Source organism: Emydura macquarii, unplaced genomic scaffold (assembly GCF_026122565.2).
Source record: "Emydura macquarii macquarii isolate MOO-44397 ecotype Brisbane River unplaced genomic scaffold, CSIRO-AGI_Emac_v2 contig_374, whole genome shotgun sequence".
Classification (NCBI taxonomy): Eukaryota; Metazoa; Chordata; order Testudines; family Chelidae; genus Emydura; species Emydura macquarii.
In genome coordinates this window covers 8244298-8251508 of record NW_027130511.1, presented here as the reverse complement: position 1 = coordinate 8251508, position 7211 = coordinate 8244298, and the positions used below count along the sequence as shown (strand labels likewise).

At 47.8% G+C, this 7211-nt stretch overlaps 1 long non-coding RNA gene across 1 annotated transcript; it reads left to right on the top strand.

The window, feature by feature from the left end:
- The first annotated feature begins 1662 nt into the window (after positions 1–1662).
- Positions 1663–6896, top strand: LOC137142626 (uncharacterized). The gene is made up of 3 exons (XR_010916971.1): positions 1663–1821; positions 5703–5903; positions 6535–6896. It is a non-coding gene; the product is annotated as an uncharacterized lncRNA (long non-coding RNA).
- The last annotated feature ends 315 nt before the right edge of the window (positions 6897–7211 follow it).

Below are 7211 nucleotides of genomic sequence, written 5' to 3'. Positions count from 1 at the left end.
AATCCCTCCCTCTTAGTCAGAATCAAGTCTAAAATGGCTGAATCCCTGGTTACATCCCCCGTCTTGAAATAAGAAGTTGTCCCAAGAACATTCCAAGAACTTATTGGACACTTTGTTTTTGTCATATTACTTTTCCAACAGATATCTGGATAGTTAAAGTCGCCCACTGCTACCAGGTTTTGTGTCTTAGATATCTCGGTTATTTATTCTAGAAATGCCTCATCCACCTCCTCCTCATTCTGAAATGGAAAATCTGAGTCCAGGAAGCTGGAGGAGATGGAGCTAGGCCTGAGGAGGTGCCTTTCCTCAAGAGAAACATTTGAATCCTTGAGACATTCATCTGTGGGAAGTTGAGATGAAGCCAAAAGTCCACTTGGTCAAGACAGGGTAAGAGGGTGAATCACAGAAAGTGTCAAAAACTATGTATAGTCAAGTGTCCTGAGCACAGAAATGACAGCTCAGTGAGAGAGAACCTGAAGGAGGTGCATAGACATTAGCAGACAATCAAGAACAGCTTTGTGGAACTCCAAGGAGAAGGTGATCTTAGCACAATATAGGTGTCACTCTTAGAGATGCACAAAGAGTAAGATAGGAGGGTGCTAGAGGTGTGTTCCTACTTATGGAGGCAGGACAAGAAGATTGGGGAGTTCCCAAAGAATCTAAGGAGAAATAGAAAGGGAAGAAGAGGGGGAAAGATGGCATTATATGCTAATAGTAATTACAAAGCCAATGAGATGCAACTTGATGAAGGGATGTGGTGAAGTATTTGGGGAAAGGCAATAAAAAAGAAAAAGCACAGCACTTCCAGTGACTATTTGCAAGAACACCCCTGCCCACCCAATTTCTGTACTGCACCCCCACTCTCTCACCCTGTCCCCAGCAATTCCTCATCTACTGAGATTGGAGGAAGATGAGAATGGAAAATCTCTGGCCCAACTTTCAAGAACCTTGACACTATCAGAGATTGGTCTCATGGAGCACTTCAGCTACCAAGATATCTATCTGTTTACCATCCACCTCCATGTCCCAGGGATTTTGTCTCGAGGCTAGATGGGCTCCTTTGTCATTGTGTTTTTCAATTACCCCACTTGCATCAGCAGTGAGGTTTGGACTCAAGGCCTTCATGCTCACAGCATAGGCAGCTGTTACTTGTCTACATAGCAGCTGTAGGAGACTAGCCCCTGGAGAGGGATAAAGACCTACACTCAGCCAATGTGGGCTACATCTGGAATCCTCAAAACTGTTGGTTCTTGGGTACTAAAAATGCCAAGTCAATAATTACTTTTGCTTGTTTGCCAGAGCACTGTGGCATCCTTGCCCATGCTGTGAGTGGATCTCTTCTCAGGTTTGGGTGTGGAGAGGTATGTAATGGGAACTAAAGTTCCTTTCAGGCCCTCTGGAAGAAGGAGCACCAAAATCCAAATTCACCCCTCCCCATTGGTGTCCCTGGCAAGAGGCTCTACTGAGCCAGCTCATGGCTTGGCATTTTGAGGATTAATTCCCAGTCAAGGTTCAGGAGAAGTTCAGGGAAGCCCACCCAGCCAGGAGCTAATTAAGTGCAGCTGAGCCTATTTAGGCTGAACCCCTTCGAAGAAAAGTATAAACTCAGAAGGAAGAACGACAGAAGGGATCTGTGATTGCTAGAAGCCGGTGATAGACAAATAGAAATGACCCTTAATGGTTTGAGGGTTTCTTTGTTTTTGTTTTATATGTTTGAAGGACTGGATGGACAGAATGGAACTAGATGCCCTTGTCCGTCTGGATTAACCTAGATTGCAGCAGTGAAGCCTCATCCAGAAAGCGAGATTCTGTTTTTTAAACGTGAGCCGCAATGAATTGTCTCTGTCTTCCTCTCTCTTTTGTTGTTCTGCCCTTGGCCCTACAACAAGTGTCTTGTAATTATCTGGATTTCATGGTCACATGACTGGCTGGCACAGTTTGAGGTCAAGGCATCCCTAACACAATCCAGTGTTGTAACCAGAAAGGGGGTGGGGGGATGGTTTGGGTCTCTAAAGGCTTCTATATCTGACACAATTCCAGGAGAATTTGAAAATAAGCTAATCCATCAGGATGGGGATCCTGAAAGCTTAATAGAGACCTCTGGTAACTGGTTGTCCTCAGCCACTGAATTCCTGCTTCTTCCAGATGCAGTCTTGCTAGGTTTTCCCATAGCTAACAGTTGAATACAGGGAAATGAAATGACAGGGAAGGAGTCTTGTATGCTCAGAACATCCAGTTGGGACTGATTTATCAGAGAGTTAGAGCATAGGCAAACCTTTGTTGATTTGTTATAAATGTAGCATAGAACTGGCCAATGAAGGTCTTTAAAGTGGTGCATGCGCTGTCTTCCCCCTACCCCATTATTTATTACATTGTAATTTGTATTGCCACTTGAGGTCAAAATGGCTTTCCATGTCTTAGTCCCAGATGCTTTTTCTACAACCTCTCAGAATAGCATATTTGTTAGGAACTGACAATGTATCTGTGATCTGAGCGGTTGCCCTATTTGCCTAGTCAGCTGCTAAAATAAGGAAAAAGCAAGTGGCCCTGGGATCACACATAGATTAATGGTGTATGTCTCTTTTAATTTGCAATTCTAATTTATTTATTTAACATTTTATAATTTTGGATTGAGTTTTACGGTTCATTGTAATACTTTTTGGTTTTTGAACACTAGCAACTTAGCCAGGGGCCATTCATAAACTAAGCTTGGACACCCTCTTCCCTGGAGGCTCAGTGTTTAAATGATGTGAACAACTTCCATCTTTGTTGAGAAATTAGTTGCATTGCAGTCAGCTGTGGGTTGTTCGGGGGGGGGGGGGGGGGGGGAATGAGGAATGCATGCCCCAAATGTTAGCAATATTGCCTGTGGGGTCATGGACTGACTTCTGAAAACACTGAGTCTGTGCAGCACCACCTAACAGCCTTTGCCAGCAAGGCTTTTCTAGATCCCCTACCTGCAGATAAAAGCTGTCTTCCCCTGATAGAACCCTTAAGGAAGGTCAAAGATGCAAATGTCCCTTGCCCTCTCCTAGGTGCAGCTGCACCTGCTGGCTCAGGAAGGTGCAAAGTTCTCCACCTGCACCAGCATCTTTTATGCCAGGAAGATGGTTTCAAATGCATCAGCCAACTTAACTGGGGGTGAGTTTCTCTCCCAGGACGTGCAGAGGGTCCTGAGGGTGCCTAGATCCTTCTCTATTTGCATGAGATTTGTCTAGAGTCAATGCCTCCTTTTTTGGAGGACAGCATGAACTCATCAAAAGCATGCCAAAGGCTTGACCTCTGCCAAGAAACCAGGGCTTGAAACTCTGGATATACCCAACTATCTACCCTTTGTTGTGGATGGATGTGCTGAGTCACTTAAATGTGCATCTTCTAGTGACCTTCTGTGATGGGCCTCAGTAGATTTCATCTAGTGCAGGAAAAAGTTCAAGACCTTTTTGCCCACAAGAATTGGCGGTGCTTCGAGGCCTGTTAAAATATAAAGCTTTGAATGACATAGGATATAAATCAGCTTGACAGCCCTTCAGATAGACTGGTCCTATCTTCTCAGCCCAGATGTTTGGGGTTGGACTTGCTGGCAGTCCTATGGTGTAATCCCAAGAAGGCAAAGTGGAACATCATCCCTTGGGGTCCATGATCCTGGACTGTTGTCCTGCGGGTATATGCCAGGGTAGAACTGTGGCCTCCTGGGCGAGACACAGGAGGATTTAGCTTCTCTCTTCATTTTATCTCATGTGGTTGGGGTGGGGCTGGGAGGGATGAGGCATATTGTAATTATTCTGTTCTTGTGTCTGGGTTGTGGAGGGAGAGTCCTGACTTTTGGCTTACATGGGTTCTTGCTTGTTGAGCAATTGCATTCAGTTCTATTTTCCTAGGCATACAGAAGCCTTTGTGCTTGGGGAGATGGGGATATCCTATAAATGCAATATAATCAATGAAGATGTTCCTCGGTTGAGGACCACTCTACAGCCTAGTAATCAGAGAATTCCTCCATGTGCAGGAGAAGGCATTCTTCCCATTTCAGCCCAAAGTAGATAGCCATTTTCCTATTCTCAAATGATGTGAATAATAAGAGGAAGAATGGGGGAGGAGGTAAGGAAGATGGGCAAATGTGGTACTACTCTTCAGGAAGAAAAGAATGATGCTGTAGCAAAACCTTGAAGTAAATATCTCTGAGGTCTCAGTTATATATCACAGAGAGCCTGGGCTATACTGAGAGAGGGAAGCGAAGGGGCACTGCCCATGTAGTAGTGTTAAGCTGTCATGCCTCTGTAGGCTAGGAGAAAGGATAATGCCTCTGGGAGTGGGAAAAAGAGGGAGCACATTCTCTGCTGTCAATTACTACACAGCTACAACAAGTGTAACACATGATCCTCTCAGTACTGTCCTGAAGCTGTGTGTGGAGAGGACTGGGCATGGCCACACACACTTCAGGGCACTTAGGACTGCTGGTAATGCCAGCAAACCCCTGTGCACTCTGAGGGCTGACTTTGTATAGCCCATTAGCTGCCTTGCTGGCACAGCTGGAAGTTCCCCTGGCATAGAGGATTCTCCAGTTCTACGCTGTCATCCCCTGGTCCCTCTACCTGGCAAGGTGGCGTGGCCAGAGGGATGTATTCTCTGGTGATTCTTAGCCAGCAGACTGGTCCCTAGGTGACTACGACTGCCAGCGTAACTTTAAGGTTCTGCCTCAGAGCTCCACCAGGGAGGGCAGCCAAGATATGCCAGGGATCCACCAGCCCCAAGACTGGGGAACAGAAGTATGGCTTAGTGGGTAGCTCTGATAACCCCAGGAGCTGACGCTGAGAGTTCAGGCCATCACATTATGACTGCCTTCTCCGTGGGAGTGTTGGGTGGGGACAAGGGCTTTCTGCATGGTCTCCCATTCTCCTCTTTCCCCGCAAGTACATTGATGGCTGGCCCAGCATGATTTAGCCCTAAATACTAAAGTACACTGGAATCTTGAGCACTAAGCAGCATTCTGAGGGGTGGGAGGGAAAGCGCAATAAAGAACTAGTCCTGGCAGGCAATTAACATCACTTTTTTAATCTAATTATAATAAAATAGATTAGCCTGTGCTTCAAGGATGGAAACAGTTGCCCCCTATCACACAGTGAATCCTGCTGCTCTTCATAAGCCATGGCAATTTCAAGCTGTACGGTCAGATTCTGAGCTGTGCCTCTCTGAGGGTGGGGTAAAGATGGCTTTAAGCTACCTCTGTGCCTACTGAATTCTGGCCCTGGAAGGCCCAAGTAAGAAGAACCCCAGGAGCTGCTTTGACTTAGGCCAGCCTTAAACAACACTTAGAGGCTGCTCTGCTGGCTCAGAATAGCCAGTGTTGGCCACACTCCTCGCCAGGCCTTTGGGAGCTGCTCGGAGGCTGTCTCCACTTGCTGTTTTCCCCTTTCATGCCACTGGGGCAGTGTAAAAGAAGTGGACAGTAGGGGGCCCAACTCTCTTAATATCTCAACCCTTGTCCTCTACCTTCAAATACAGATGCCTCTTGCAGATATTTGGACTTCCTTTCTGTCCCCCACAACCCTCCCTTCACTTCTCCCCCTCTCTCAAATCCCGTTCCTCTTCAGTAAAAGTCATAGGTGGTTTTTCTCTTACCTGTTCAAGCTGGGATGCAACTAACTCAAAATCAGGTGTGATCAAATTTTATCTTGACTTGTGTGTGTCTTCCCTCTGCTCTCTAGAATGTTGTACTGAGAAGCAGAATGGCCTATCTGCTGACTGGGATTCACTGAAACATTGGTACTGTGCCCCCCAGACTGTGGGGAGAAGGGTGCAAAGGAATCTCCACCCGTCCCTTCCACGTCAGTGAAATTGGAATCCCACCAAGTCCCCTTGAAAAGGCTCCTGTGGGGGGAAGAAGAACAGAGGACCACGGCTCAGAGGTGAAACTTTCCACCCAATAACTGCCAAGGCAGTCTTCCAATGTGCCTGGAATTGCAATTGTTGACACTTGAAGGGCATACAAATATTTGATGGGCATAAACTTCAAGAGAGAGGGGGTCATCAGGGTGACAAACCAGTTATACTTAAAGGAATGACACAATGCAGGCTTGACAATTAGAAGATCTTTCCTGAAAGGGAGATCTTTGACCAGGGCTTCTCTGAAGCCCAAGCACCAAGGAGGTGCTTTGCCTGCTGCCCAGGCTCTGTCTCTAAGAAGCCCCAGGCAGAAACACTTCACCTGGGCATTGACAGGATGCTTAGAGGTTGGATGGGTCTTCCTCTGTCTGCACTTCTTAGCTGCCTCTTTGGATCTGGGTGGGGAGGTGCTCTTTTATCAATATATAATTTGTCTCTCCTCTGCCCTCAGCTGTACCTTAGTTCAAGGAACACAACTCATTGCAGTCCCTGAGTTCCCTCCGTTCCACACAAATGTGATAGTTCCTCACTTTTGTTGTTTAAACTATTTACCTCAGAAATAGTCACGTATCTAAGAAGGCAAATCACACGGGGAGGAATCCCACAGCACCTTCAGTTTCTCACATCAATACCACTTTGTGTCTCTCCCCTCAGGTGCCTGACAGACAGTGCCCTGTGCCTGGGCCTTGGCAGGCTGAGAGCTATGTGCTCAGGCATTTCAAATTCCAGGATAAAAAGTCATTCTGCTACCTTCTTAAAGCACTCCCACCCCACCACAGCAACCCTTCCTGCCGCTGCCCTTACCCCCAGGAGACGCGCCCCTTCTAGCAGGGGCAGCCTGCCCGCAGCTCACCTTCAGTGTGGGCTCAGCAATGCCCTCTCCCCTCCAGCTCTGTCTGGGGCTGCCCCCGGATTGCTCCTGTGTCAGCTTCTGACCTCTGATTATCCCCCCCCCCTTAAAGATGCTGAGTGTCTGGGGGCTGAAGGTCCCTAGGTCGCTATTAGCAAGTGGCCTGTTGGTGATTCATGTTGTTCGCTGATTTAAAACACCAGCTCTGAAGCCTGCACTTGGCAAATGCCCACAGCCTCCTGGTCCTGTCCTTGCCTACCCCCCTCGCCCCCCGGTGCCTTCTGCACCCACTTGTCACGTCCTGTCCCTGCTCCGACCGCACGCTCTCCGGGCCAGCGGCACCCAGCACACGGCGGCCCAGAGCCTGGCTGGGGTCGCTGGGCACCGCGCTGACAGCAGTAATAATAAATGGCCCAGCTGATGGGCAGGGCCCCTCTCCCGACTCCCCCCAGACACTGGCCCGATCTCCCCGCTCTGTCCC